This window comes from Myotis daubentonii, chromosome 9 (genome assembly GCF_963259705.1).
Source record: "Myotis daubentonii chromosome 9, mMyoDau2.1, whole genome shotgun sequence".
In the NCBI taxonomy this organism is placed as follows: domain Eukaryota; kingdom Metazoa; phylum Chordata; class Mammalia; order Chiroptera; family Vespertilionidae; genus Myotis; species Myotis daubentonii.
Genome location: NC_081848.1, coordinates 18,810,513 through 18,825,739, shown reverse-complemented (window position 1 = coordinate 18,825,739; position 15,227 = coordinate 18,810,513). Strand labels below are relative to the sequence as shown.

Below are 15,227 nucleotides of genomic sequence, written 5' to 3'. Positions count from 1 at the left end.
ATATTAGAAAACAAACATGCTTAGGAGTGTGAGGTTACAAGTAAATGTGTCAATAAAAATTATGTGAGTCAAACAGAATTTTGACAGACAAAAAAGTTGCTTAGATGGTTTCTAAGTTGACCTAAGAGTGTGTATGAAACAATCCTATCTAATAATAGACAAAGATGAAAATTGACTATACCTTCGCTAAGCCCACCATTGGCTAATCAGAGTGATACGCAAATTAACCACCAACAAAGATGGCGGCTAATTTGCATATACCGGCTGGTAACGAAGATTGAAGACACCCGTAGAAGGAAGCCAAGCAACAGAGCCAAGGTAGTGGAAATGGGGGGGGGGGGGTAGGAGCGGCAAAGATGGGAGCGAAGCCCTATTCTTGCAGGAATCTTCCTGCAAAGGGCCTCTAGTAATTTATAAAATAATACCACAGGCCAATTGGTATCTAGAAACATTGAAATATTAAATATTCCTTCCAAGCCATACATCTTGGAATTTCCAACAATTGAGTGGACAGCCCTTTTAGCCAGCAGGAGGCATGAACCACAGACAGGCACCATTTTCCTCCGATTAACTACTAATAAACTGAATTGCAGTTGAAAGTAAGGAAAAATAAGTACATTTCCTAAGGAATTCGCTTATACTCTAAACACCAGACTTATAGATCCACAAAACTTTATTTTGTAACACAGAGGAATATAGATCAAAAGGTTAGAAAAGGCTTCAAACTTCACGAAAGCCTAGAAAAATCAGGAAGTACTAAAGGCGTTCAGGTACTGATGAAGATGGGAGTAGGATGAAGCACCTCAGCCTGTTCATGGGAAGGGTGGAGCGACAGAAGAAATGGAAATCCAGGCTAAACACCAGGGGCATCCTGACATTGGAGCATTGTCCGGCTCAATTAAAGCCATTGAGGGGCCTGCATGGAAGCTTGAGTGTGCACTGAGCAGTTTTTGTCCTTTAACTGGGTCCTCTGACAGACAGGGTGTTCTTAAAATCGTTTGACTTAATGCAGAATTATCCAAAGGCAAAGTAGAACAAGGCTGAAGACTGGGAAGAAGAGACTATTCTATAGAATTGAACAATATCAGAATCAGGAGGGATCTTAGAAACATGTATTTATTAAATACTTAGATACCACTTAATCTGTACTAGGTGCAATTCTAAACTTTACTTTATAAATACTAACCCAACCCTCTAAACAACACTAAGAGGTATACACTATTTGTATCTCCACTGGGAAAACGGAGGGGAAAACGGAGGAATAAGAACGTAAGTAACTTGCTCTTGGTCACACAGCTCCTAGGTGGCCGAGCAGGGGCTTGACCTCAGGAAGCGTGGCCCAGAGTCGGCACCTCCCACCTCTGTAATAGTGCCTTTTATCTAGGTAGGCACTCAGTTACTTTTTCAATCTATGAAAGGCTGTGATGAAATATTCTTATTACAATCTTGATTCTAAGAAAATCTGTTTGGTTGTACCAAAGGAAGATTATTTGCCAATAACTCTTCCTGAATCCCATGAACATCATGAATGAAGTGAACATAATTGGAGGCTTTTTGTATTTAACACAATTTTAACTGCCTGCCATATTTCAACCAATGTCAACCATATGCAAGACTGAATCAGCAACTTTTCCATATCAGTTAGGATTGACATCATGTATTATTTTTATTTTTTATTGAATTTATTGGGTGACATCCTATCTAATAATAGACAAACAGGGTAATTGACCGTACCTTCGCTATTCCTCCCATTGGCTAATCAGTGTGATATGCAAATTAACCACCAACAAAGATGGCGGTTAATTTGCATACATGGGCTCCAAGCGGCAGAGTGAAGACTGACGGCGAGCCAGAGCCACGAAGACAGAAGACGGAAGGTGGCTCTGGCCGGGGCTTCGAAGATGGAAGATGGAAGGTGGCTCCGGCTAGAGCAAAGGCCTGGGTCTCGGGTGCCGGAGGAAAACCAGTGCCCACAGCCAGGAGAAGGGAAGGCCTATTGCACGAATCTCTTTGTGCAACAGGCCTCTAGTTGATGAATAAAATTATACAGGTTTCAGGTACACAATTCTAAAATACATCACTTGTACATTTATAATTATTTTTCTTTTTTCATCCTCTGTAACCAATCTAGTTCCTTCGCTCTCCTCCATTCTGTCTGCTCCACTGCAATTCAAACTCTTATTACTCAGATTATTGCAGTAGTATCCTAAGTGTTCTCCCCATCTCCTCTGCCTGTTGGAGGCATACTGGAAGGAGGCTGTTCATGGGTACCTGAGCAGGAAACAGATCTGCAGGTTGGAGGTGAGGCAAGCTGCATCCTAAGATAAGAGGCACAGCTGGATGGACAAGAACCAGCATCAGGCCGGTCACTTATGGTGCTAAGGCAGTAGTAAGGTCAAAGGTCAGATCAAGCAACCACACTGTACAACTGAACCCAGGGCACGTGCATTCCAAAGCCAAGAAGCTCAACCTTCAGAGCCTCTCACTTGCACAAGTCGCTTCCAGGGTCCTCTTCAAGGGACTCCAGAATAATTTTTATTCTGTTTCTTTAAAACAGGACTCTTAAAACACACAAGTACCAGCCTCCCCACCCCCCCCCCACCCCCCGCAAAACCTAGGCCTTCTTCTGATTGAAACTATGGTTTTAATCACACCTTCAAGGCAGAACTCAATGAAGCTGTTTGAAAATTTGGAAATCAGATGAAAAGCGTCCCTTGTGTCCCATAGGCTTCCGCCCACCACCTTTGAGGACTTCATACTTTGTTTCATAAATTTGGGGGGCTAACCTGAGTTTGAGGTAGATCTTCTCTCTATAAAAAGTCTTTCCCCCTCCTCTATGCCTGCCAGATTCCTTGAGGCTGGGCCACATGTCTATCTGGAGGCTTCCATTCCATCCATTCCGGGAGCTGCTCTTTGGTAGTAAGTCGGCAGTCAGCACGTTCCTGTCCTTCCCTGGTGTTGGATTCTGCGCTCACCCCCAGCTCCCTTTCATTTCTTACATAATCCGTGCTCAAGTTATCACAAGATGTAGCAGGAAGGATTCGGTGTAAAGTTATTTAAACCACATTATCCAAAGGCAAGCAATTGATAATTCTAGAGTTACAATTGATAATGTCAAAGAAGTTTTTAAAAAACAGGTGGCCAAATAATACTCTACAAAAGATCAATAATTCCATATATTCCTAATCCAAATGAAGGAAAGATTAACAACCAATATATATTCAGCAAGAGAGGGCTCACCTCTTTAACATACCCACTCACAGCAAAGTTTTAGTCCTATATAATTTTTCAAAAATTAAGTCAGTGGTTTATTAGGAAATCCTGACTTGCACAGCAGAAACCATGGAGAGTTCACACCTCACTGTAAGATTTATGTGAGAAAATCAATGCGTATAAATCATTTAGGATGTCAAGACAAATAAGAAATGTATCACAACATAAGAGGGGAATTCAAAAGTTTCTAGTGCTCAGAAGAAACATGCTCTTATTTTTATGGCTCACTCAGTTACTAGCCAAATAATTCATTTCGTTTTGTGTTTTTTTTGCTTTAACCTTTGTAATTGAAAGTATTCATAAGTGAATACTTACATTTATCCACATCGTGCCAAGATAAATATTCTTTTTGTGACTTGGGACTTCAGAGGACTATGGGGTCATTGTTCTGAACATCTATGTTCATCTCAGATATAGAAAATGTAGAAAACTGGACTGACTCTGAAGTATGACTGAGTAGTTCTGCTTACACTTTAGTAAAATCTGTGATAATATACTTTTTCTCCAATGTGGTCTGACTAGTCTGTTCAAATAGAGCATAAAAGCAGTGTTAATTGGGGATACAAGTTAATCAACTTTTATTATATTTGTAAATTAAGATAAAAAGAACGAAGTATTTTGCAGATAAATTGAACGACCTGGAAAAGTTTTAATTAAATAAGTTGATAGCCAGGTCAATGGCTTTGGAATGTGAGACTATCTTATAAAAATATTCCTATTAATATAAAGTAGATATCACTTGGATCTAATAAATGCAAAGGTTAGAGCAAAGAGTAGTGTCACTGCCCTAAAATTCTTCTGTGCTATTCCTAGTCATCCCTCACTATACCCAAGCCCCTTGGCAACTCCTAATCTCTTTACTGTCTCCATCGTTTTGCCTTTTCCAGAATGTCATAAAGTTGGAATCATTCCAGATTGTCTTCGTTCACTCAGTAACATGCACTTAAGTTTCCTCTGTGTCTTTTCATGGCTCACCCACTTTTATTTGAACCTTCTTTTTCCTTTCTCTCTGTCATCCTCACCATTGAGTGTTGGCCCCCAGCCTCATTTTGAGATCTGCTCCAGAAAGGAGCTCTAAAAGCTGTTTTGAGATTTTACAGGGATTAGACTGCTCTCTTGTTTAGGATTTACCATAAACTCCTTGCACTCCTGCTCCTGGAGTGAGCAGAACCCTCCCAGTGTCAGCAGCTGTTCTCAGTTTGGCCTGGGCCTTCCAGTAAGCACCTATTGGCTGCTGTGAGCTACCCTGTCCTCGGTTTCTCAGATACCACACTGAGCATCCCTCTGTTTTCTGCAGTTCACTGATGCCAAGCAGGCCTTGTGGCTGTGGCTGGCTCATCCCATTAGCCTGCACTAGGGGGATTTGTGGAGATACTTTATCCTCAATTTTGTTGTAAATGTTGTCCATTGTTGTTTGCTTGTGTTAAATACCGTATTTTTCCGTGTATAAGACGCCCCCAAGTGTAAGACGCTTCCCACTTTTCCAACCCAAAATTAAGTTATCAATATTTTAAACATAAAACAGAACACATTTTTATTTAGTAATTGCCGCAGGTAATGTTTACATACCACTGCTATGATACTATGCAGCATATCACTTTATTCAGCCTCTGTCACATCACTGTTCTGTTCTTCATCACTATGAGTTCCAGACATATCAATTTCTTCAACTTCTATTGTATCACTGCTGTCTTCTGAGTCACTGCCTATATATGTGAGATCATCCTCATAAACTGGTGGCATTTTCTGAGCTAACTTTGTTCATGTTCTCATGGCCAACCCTTCTCTCCTCATGAAACTGAAGCACCATTTTGCCTTTCCTATAAAATCAACAATGTTCATTTCGCTTGCAAACATTCTTGCCTGACATTGAATCAGCTTGGTTGGCACACATAAGCCACTCTGGCGCTGCTCCATAATCCAAGGCTTAAGGCTCTGCTCCATGTTTGCCCATTTTGCTGGTTTTCCTCATAAGGCCTTCTTCTGTTTTGGCATCTTAAGGAATTGTTCTTCCTGTTTTCTCCACTGTCTGATCATACACTTAGTGGGAGGAGGTCCAAATTGTCTCTCTACAGCACTATTCCAGCTCTTTTGCATAGCTGATTGCATTCCGTTTGAATTTTGCAGAATAAGACAATCGCTTATCTTTTTATTTTTTGACATCTTCATGGGCTCAGAACACTCCGGTCCCTGTTGCATCTGCGCACTCTCCACCTCCACCTCCAATTACAGCATCAACTGATGTCAGTAACAATAAGGCTGGTGATTGGAGGAAGCCTGTTTGACAAGGTATACAGTCGTTTTTAACTCACTCGGTTCCTAGCTATACCAGGAACCGAGTGAGTTCTATAAGATGAAAAAATTATTCAAAACTCTTTCAGTTCCTCTTAGCACTGAGCAGTACATATCTGTAAAACTCTATTTCCTAGAAATGCTAAAACAAAGTTCAGCAGTGGAAACGAGGTGACACCACCAGGGTAGACACATCAAAGACTGCCTAAGGCTTCTGCTAACCAGCCACAGTGGGAAGGGTATCAGTGGATCAAGAGCAGATGAAGAAACAGAAAACAAGGCAAGGTCTACGGAATAATTTGAGAACTAAGAAGACCTAGGTATTCAAAGCAGTTATCTTTTTAATTGTTATTATTCTTAAAGACATGAAAGAAAGGAAAGGGTGGTATTTTTCACAGTACATATATTTAAAATTTTTATCATATACATTTTTCTCAGACTTATGCAATGTTAAATGTCTGCATTTATCATACATGCTTGGAGTATATTGACATTCATTCTTGTTTGGCTAAGTTGCCATATATAAAAATGACTGGATTTCTCACAGTATCTATGAGACAGAAGGCTTAGGCCAGGGGCAGGCTGAATGGATGGCAACATGATGAGGGAATTCTTCATGCACAGTTTCTGATTAGGGCTTCCACTCATGCCTACTATGTCAAGGACGGGAAACCATCTTGAAGGATGTTAGACTAAAGGATAGCTTTTCCCAGTGTTAAAGAAAACCAGTACTGCCCTGTTAGTATTCTCAGTAATTCAAGAACTAAATCTCAGAATAGTGTCTACTATAAAGTAAAAATATTTTGCTGTTGAGGCCACAAGGTATCTAAATTTTTTTTGAACAAGTCTTTATAGCTAGATTTGTATAAGCAACCATTATGCTTAGCAAATGTGATATAGGTATAATGTTAAATGATAAAAAAATAAAAATGAAAGGTGAATCTAAATAGATTAACTTGCTATGGATATTAGACCCAAGTGTAAGGGATAAAACTTTATAAGCAAACTTATGAGAAAACCTTTATGACTTTAGATTAGACAAAATTTCTTAAATAGCTTAAAACCATTAAAAATTGACAAGCTATATTTCAAAATTAAAAAAATAACTCCTGCTCCTTGATAGACACTCAGAAAACAGAGATGCTCGACGTCACCAATCATCAGAGAAATGCAAATTAAAACCATAATGAGAGACCACCTCACACCTGTCAGAAAGGCTGTCATCAATAAATGTACAGGGAACAAGTGCTGGCGAGGACGTGGAGAAAAGGGAACCCACGTGCACTGTTGGTGGGAATGCAGACTGGTGCAGCCACTTTGGAAAGCAGGATGGAGTTACTTCACAATTTAAAAATGGAACTGCCTTATGACCCAGCAATTCCTCTCCTGGGAATATATCCAAAGAAACCTGAAATGCTAATTCGAAAGAATATATGTACCCCTATGTTCATTGCAGTGTTAATTACAATAGCCAAGATTTGGAAGCAGCCCGAGTGTCCATCAGTAGATGAGTTGATTTAAAAAGTTGAGTTTTCCTGCCAGTGTGGGTCAGTGGTTGAGCATTGACCCAGGAAGTCAGAGGTCACCTGTTCAATTCTCAGACAAGGCATATGCCCAGGTTGTGGGCAGGATCCCCAATAGGGGGCGTGCAGGAGGCAGCTGAGCGATGATGTTTCTCTACCCTGGACATTTCTATCTCTCCCTTTCTCTCTCTCTCTCTCTCTCTCTCTCTCTCTCTCTCTCAAAAAAAAAAAAAATCAATAAAAACATATTTAAGAAAATAAGAATAAAGTTAAAAAGCTGTGGTATATTTACACAATGGAATACTGACTGCTAAGCTGTAAAAAAAAAAAAAAAAAAAAAAAAAGGAAATCATACCTTGTGCAACAGTATGGGTGGACCTAGAGAATATTATGCTAAGTGAAATAAGCCAGTTAGAGAAAGAAAAGTACCATATGATTTCACTTATATGTGGAATCTAATGAACAAAATAAACTAACAAACAAAGTAGAGAAAATTCATGTATACAGAGTACAGACTGACAGCTGTCAGAGGGGAGGGGGTTGGAGGCTAGGTGAGAAGGGTGAAGGAATTAAGAAAAGAAAAAAATAAAGAAAGACTCATGGACACTGAAAACAGTATGATGATTGCCAGAGGGAGGGGGGAGTAAATGGTAATGGAAGGAGACTTGAATTGGGATGGTAAACACTCAATACAATATACAGATGATGTTTTGTAGAATTGTGTACCTGAAACCTGTATAATTTTATTACCCAATGTCATACCAATAAATTCAGTTTTAAAAATGGAAAGATAAACTGCAGATGGGGAGAAATATTTACAAAACACATATGTGATAAAGGCCTTGTGTCCAGAACATACGTATATACTCATTCAGCCCCAATGCATTTCTTATGACTTAGCTAACACATTAGAAGTTTTGCACCATTGCTTAAAATAATATTTAAGCATATGATGGAGGCCTTTATCATTTTCTTCCTTTAACTACTACATCTATCCATTTGCCTTATTCTACTGAGATAAACTTTATTTTTCACACCAGCTATTAAAAATAGGCATCAATTTTACCTGACTCATTTGTCGTTGTAGCAACTCAGTAAGACGATCCAAAAACAGAAGGGCAAAAGATTTAAAAGACACCACACAAAAAAACAACAACATCCAAATGGCCAATAAGCACATAAAAAGAAGCTGAACTTAAGAATCAGATGAATACTTAGAAAGACTGAGGATACCAAGCTTGTCGAGGGTGTGGAGGACGTGGAACTCATACTCTGTTCTTGGGAATAAATAATTGTACAGCCACTTTGAAAAGCAAGTTGGCAGTTTCTTATAAAGTCAACCTACATGTACTCTATGATCCCAAGATAAATGAAAATGTATCTGTATGCAATGTTTATAGCAACTTTACTCTAAATCAAAAAAACCTGGGGAAAATCCAAATGTCCATTAACTTGTGAGTGAGTAAACAAATTATGGCGCATCCATCCAGTGCAATACTACTCATCAATAAAAATGAATGAGCTACTGAGACATGCAATAATGTGGATATACCTCAAAAACATTCTGTTGAGCTAAAGAAGACAGAAAGAAAAAGCATATGTAATTCCATTTCTATGACAGCCTAGGAAAGGCAAAATTATAGGGACAAAAAAATAGTTCGGTGATTGCAGGGGCCTGGGATCAAGAGAGGAAAATTTGAGGGTGATAAAACGTTGTATATTTTTATTTCAGTGGTGATTTCATGACTGCATATATTTGCCAAAACTCGTTCAACTCTATGCTTAAGATGGGTGAATTTTATTGTACATAATTTAGAGCTCAGCAAAAGGTTATTCAAAAATGTTCCATGCCGAAACCGGTTTGGCTCAGTGGATAGAGCGTCGGCCTGCGGGCTGAAAGGTCCCAGGTTCGATTCTGGTCAAGGGCATGTACCTGGGTTGCGGGCACATCCCCAGTGGGGAGTGTGCAGGAGGCAGCTGGTCGATGTTCCTCTCTCATCGATGTTTCTAACTCTCTATCTCTCTCCTTTCCTCTCTGTAAAAACTCAATAAAATATATTTTAAAAAAAACTGTTCCATGCCAACTGGCTTATTGAGATTCTTTAAAATGCTATGGGAATTTACTTTGTTTGAATCTTGCTGTAAATGAACCCATATCTAATGAGCCATACACAGTTATTTTAAATAAATGACAGTTTTAGACTTAAGAAGAGCAATGTTTGAAGTAAAGTCAAATTATTAGCTTGTCTGGATCTCACACATCAATGCCCAGTGTCATAAAATACTATTGAAGGCAGATATTTGCCTAGTGGTCTTTCTTTATTTTTTTTATTATTTTTTAAAAAATATTTTATTGACTTTTTACAGAGAGGAAGGGAGAGGGATAGAGAATTAAAAACGTCGATGAGAGAGAAACATCGATCAGCTGCCTCCTGCACACCCCTTACTGGGGATGTGCCCTCAACCAAGGTACATGCCCTTGACCGGAATCGAACCTGGGACCTTTCAGTCTGCAGACCGATGCTCTATCCACTGAGCCAAACCAACCAGGGCTGCCTACTGGTCTTCAAGTCAATTGATACTTTGTGAACTTTTCAAGGAACGGAGTAGGAGCATCAGCAATATTCTGTTTGAGAAACTCTGTCCTAATGGTATTTTAGAAATTTATTGGGTTAGATTCATGAAGGTCACATTTAAACCCTTTATGTATGTGACTCCTGTAAGACTTGTGCTTCTGAATGAGAAATAGGTCTGTACTAGTCTTTACACACATCCACATCATGTATACGTACCCATAACATTGCTACCATATTTGACAGAAAGCAAAATCATTGTTTACAAGGCACACTGGCCTCTGTCTATCACCCATAAAATATTTTGCTTGGGTCTTTAGACTAGTAATCTAACACTGTTAACCATCACAAAGTTTCCTGATGAAAAGCAAAACAGTTGGATAAAGCGTTCATCTAGCTTTATGTATTCAGCACTCATTCAGCCCCAATGCATTTCTTATAATTTAGCTAACACATTAGAAGTTTTGCACCCTTGCTTAAAATAATGTTTAAACATATGATGGAGGCCTTTATCATTTTTCTTCCTTTAACTACTGCCTCTATCCATTTGCCTTATTCTACTGAGATAAACCTTTATTTTTCACATCAGCTAATAAACACAGGCATCAATTTTACCTGACCCATTTGTCGTTGTAGCATCTGCAGTGCCATCTGGTTTCCACATAGAAGGGACCCCATTTATCTGCTTTACCTGGGATTATTAGCTTGTTCCATTCTATGAATAGAGCAATAAAGAAGAGGAGAAAGTGAAGATAAATTGAGGTCCCAGAGAATAGAAAAGTGATGAATTTAGGATCACATTTAAAACTCCTAATATTCAGACTCAGGTGATGGAAAAAGATTTCAAGGGAACATAAGGGTTTCTGAATAATACTTTATTGAATAAATGCATGCAAAAATTAATGGATGAGTGAATGAAGTGGCCAAAGAAACTTTGAGTTTGAATCTTAGCTCTTCTCCTGAGTATCCAAAAATGTTGGCAAGCTACTTAGCCTTTCTGAGCTTTGCTTTTTTTCATTTACAAGATGGAAATAATAACACTTACTTTGCCAAACTGAACTGAAGATTAGACATGATGTATAGAAAGTATCTAGCTCATCATTTGGGAAATAGGGAATTTTCAAAAAAAGTACAGTGCAGCTGCAGGAAAAATGTTTGATAAATTTCAACTTCCATTTATGATTTATAAAAAGAAATCTCTTAGCAAACCCGGAATAGAAGGGAACTTAGTCTGACAAAACATAGCTATAAAAAACTAGGAAATGCAAGGAGCCAATTGTAGCTGAGAAGCTCTTGAAGAACAAGAACAAGTAAGAAAGACTTGCCCTGTAAGACTTACTGCAAGGCCCTGGAAATAAATAAAGTATAATACCAGCACAGTGGTAGGTAAACAGAATGAAATTCTAAAATAAGGAGCATATACAAACCTATGGACACTATAGCAGGGATGACATTATAGATTTTTGAAGAAAGAATAAAATTTTCAATAAAATTGGTTTTCTTTATTGGGAAAAAAAACAACATGTTTTACCCCTACCTAACATAAACAAAAAACAATTCAAAGTAGAAAAATGAACTAAGTGAGAAAAACAAAACGACAGGGTTATTGGAAGACAATATAGAAAAAATCTTCATACCCTCAGGATAAGGAAGGATTTCTTCACAAAACACAAAAAAGTACCAATCATAAAGAGAATGTTTAATAAATCAGATATATTAAGTATAAGAGCTATCAATAAAAAGATAAGTAAAAGGCAAACCTCAGAAGAGAACAGAAATGTTACACCTATAATCAAAAAAGCACCACTGTCCAGAATAGTAAAAGAACTCCTACAAAGCAATATAAAAAAGTAGGCAACCTAATAGGAAAAGAAAAAGGTAAAAAATTTGACCAATCTCTTTTTAAAAAAAAGTCTACCAAATGGGAAATAAATACCTGAAAAATGTATTCAAACTCTTTAGTAATTAAGAGAAATTTAAAATTACAATGGAACACCATTATACTTCTACAGATTTGCAAATATTAAAGCACCTAAAATATCTGTTATTGGCCGAATTGCATGCCTCCCTTCCAAATTCTTTTTTTTTTTAATTAAATCTTTATTGTTCAGATTATTACATTTGTTCCTCTTTTTTCCCCCCATAACTCCCCTCCTCCCAGTTCCCACCCCACCCTACGCCCTCACTCCCCACCCACTGTCTTCTTCCATAGGTGCACGATTTTTGTCCAGTCTCTTTCCGCATCTCCCACACCCCTTTCCCGCCCAAGAATAGTCAGTCCATTCCCTTTCTATGTCCCTGATTCTATTATGATCACCAGATTATTTATTCACTTGATTCTTAGATTCACTTGTTGATAGATGCATATTTGTTGTTCATAATTTGTATCTTTACCTTTTTCTTCTTCTCCCTCTTCTTAAAGGGTACCTTTCAGCATTTCATATAATACTGGTTTGGTGGTGATGAACTCCTTTAGCTTTTCCTTATCTGTGAAGCTCTTTATCTGACCTTCAATTCTGAATGATAGCTTATGCTGAGGTCCCAAACCCCAGTATCTCAGAATATGACCTTCTTTGGAGAGAGGAGTTTCACAAAGATGAAAATGATGTCATTACTGTGGGCTTTAATCTGATAGGACGATGTCCTGATAAAAGGGGAAAACTTGGACCCAAAACACATACAGAGGGAAGACAATGTGAAGACATGGGGAGAAGATGGCCACTGACACCAAGGGGAGAAGCCTGTCACAGAACCTTCCCTCACAATCTGCGAAGGAACTGAGCCTGCTGACAACCTCATCTCAGATTTCTAGCTCCCAGAACTGTGAAACAATAAAAGTCCACTGTTTCCGCAGCCCAGTTTGTGGTACTTTATTACAGCAGCCCTAGCGAACTACTATAATATCTAAGCCAAGTGTTGTGGAGGATAGAGAAGATTTAGGAGATAGATTCTCCTGTACTGGTGAGTGGAATATGAACTAGTCCAACCGCTTTGAAAGCCAGATTGGTCTTAATCTGGCAGGACTGACGCTGTGTCCCAGGTCCTAACAACCCACTCTTAGGTATGTACGTAGAGCAGGGCTGTTCAGTAGAACTGCCTGCAGTGATGGAAATGTTCTGTAATTGGTGCTGACCAATACTATGGCTACAAGTCACAAGTGGCTATTGAACCCTTGAAATGAGGCTAACACAACTGAGGAACTGAATTATTAATTTTATTTCATTTAACTAATTTAAATTTAAATAGTCACTGTCTAGTTCCTGCAATGGTTGCTAGTGCAGCCTTACAGTAACTCAAATAAACATTCACTAAGACATACATATAGGAAAGTTTAGCCCTGGCCAGTGTTGCTCGGTTGCTAGAGTGTCGGTCCGAACACTAGAGGGTCACAGGTTCGAATCCTAGACAAGGGCATGTACCTGGGCTGCAAGTTAGATCCCCAGCCCCTGGTTAGGGCTCATACAGGAGGCAACCAATCGATGTGTCCCTCTCACATTGATGTCTCTCTCTCTCCCTCCCAACCTCCCTCTCTTTTTCCCATCCACTTTCTCTAAAATCAATGGGAAAAATATCCTCTGGTGAGGATTACAAAAAAAAATTAAAAAATAAATAATAATAATAATAATGTTTATAGTAGCACCAAGAAAGAACACAAATATCTATCAATAATATAATGATAAAATAATCATGGTATATTTATACAATGAGATACTGTACAGTAATGAAAAATGATTGAATGATCTAGAGCTACACACTAAATTGATGAATTTCAAAATTATATGACTAAATAAAGCAAGAAATAAAAGAATACAAATGGTATAATCCATTTACATAAAGTTTACACAGTATGTTGTTTAAGGATAAATACATAGATGGTAAATAATAAAGAAAAAAAATCATTACAAAAGTCAGGTTGGAAAGAGGCCCATGGGAGTCTTCTGGGTTTTGCAAATGTGCTTGTTGACATTGGCACTGGCTACACAGAGTTCATTTTCCAATTATTTAGCTAAGTTGTATGTGTATGTTTTATTTATTTTTCTGTATATGTGATATGTCTCTCAATAAAGAATGAGGACACAATTAGAGTTATCACTATTCTTAGACACTGTTTTTAATTAATGTTGCTTTTCTTTCACAAACATATTTAATCTATGTACACGAAGCGACAGTCAGAGATTTCCAGTAGAAATTCAGATCCCTAAGTTATTTAATATATCTGAATTCTCCAATTTAAAGGCACAATATAATGACCATATACAACACACTTTCTTAACTTACTTCCTCTTATCTACCCCTAGATCAGTGGTTCTCAACCTTCTGGCCCTTTAAATACAGTTCCTCATGTTGTGGCCCAACCATAAAATTATTTTCGTTGCTACTTCATAACTGTAATATTGCTACTGTTATGAATCATAATGTAAATATCTGATATGCAGGATGGTCTTAGGGGACCCCTGTGAAAGGGTCGTCGCGACCCACAGGTTGAGAACCGTTGCCCTAGATTAACCAATGTTATATATTTAGAAAACAAACTCCTTGATGTTCTTACCACACTGAATGCTTACAGCTAATGTACATGACAGGACTGCTCTTACAGCTCCAACAAAAATCAATTATGTATTTTAATTAATAGAGTAGGAATGTATGAGATTTGTCAATTCTATGAAGAGTAATTTGCATTCTTTGGGAAGACTTGATAAGGGAGAGTCTATTCAGGAAAAAAAAAAGGCCCTATAATTAGATTGAGCAAAGCAACGATAAAGTTAGAATCTTAAAAATACTATACTAGGGGGGGAGAAGGGGACATTGTAATACTTTCAACAATAAAGAAAAAAAAAACTATACTACAGTGGCTTTGGAAAAGTTCTTACCTTCTTATGCTACATTAAGAAAATGATACTATAAATCAAAATTTCTGCATTCCATTGTGGTTGATAGGAGACAGATATGAAGCACCAATCAGTGGCCCTTAGACTTGAATATGTTCAAGAAAAAACCTTGGCACTACATTAAAATATTAGTGACTGTACAATCCTAATGTAAGTTTGACCTTTAAGTATTGAGCTACGGGTAAAGCATTTTTCACAATCCTCTGCTTCAAATCACTCTCTAATTAAACTATTAACTACTGGTCCCAATAGGGTCAGATAAGAGGGCATTTGTATTGTATTTTCAAGAGGTTGGTGTATGGAAAAGGGGAAAGAGAAGGACACTGGAAGTTTGGCTTAAAAAAACTCCCCCCAGAGAACAAGTTTTCAAAAATTCTTGTACAGACATATTGTCTTCATCTTCTTAACCCCTATGTTCTCCTCAACTTATTCCCATCAGGATTTTACATCCAGTGTTCTCCATCTCCCCAAAGTATCTTTATACCTAGGAGCTCGGTGGGCCCTAAGACTCCCAGATGCTTACAAATATTCATATAGTAATTTTTTATGGGAAATAAAGCAGCTCAAGTTCTCCAAAGTGTGTATAGGATGAGTAGCATAGAACAAAAGACTTCTGCTGCCAAGAACATTTTTCAGGATTCTAGTACGTGACTAAGTGAACCCCAAAGCCTTCTTGG

General features: G+C 38.1%; 1 protein-coding gene across 1 annotated transcript in view; it reads right to left on the bottom strand.

Annotated features, from left to right (window-relative positions):
• Window positions 1–15,227, bottom strand: part of TRPC6 (transient receptor potential cation channel subfamily C member 6) — a 112,442-nt gene that overhangs the window by 63,379 nt on the left and 33,836 nt on the right. The window lies entirely within an intron of this gene.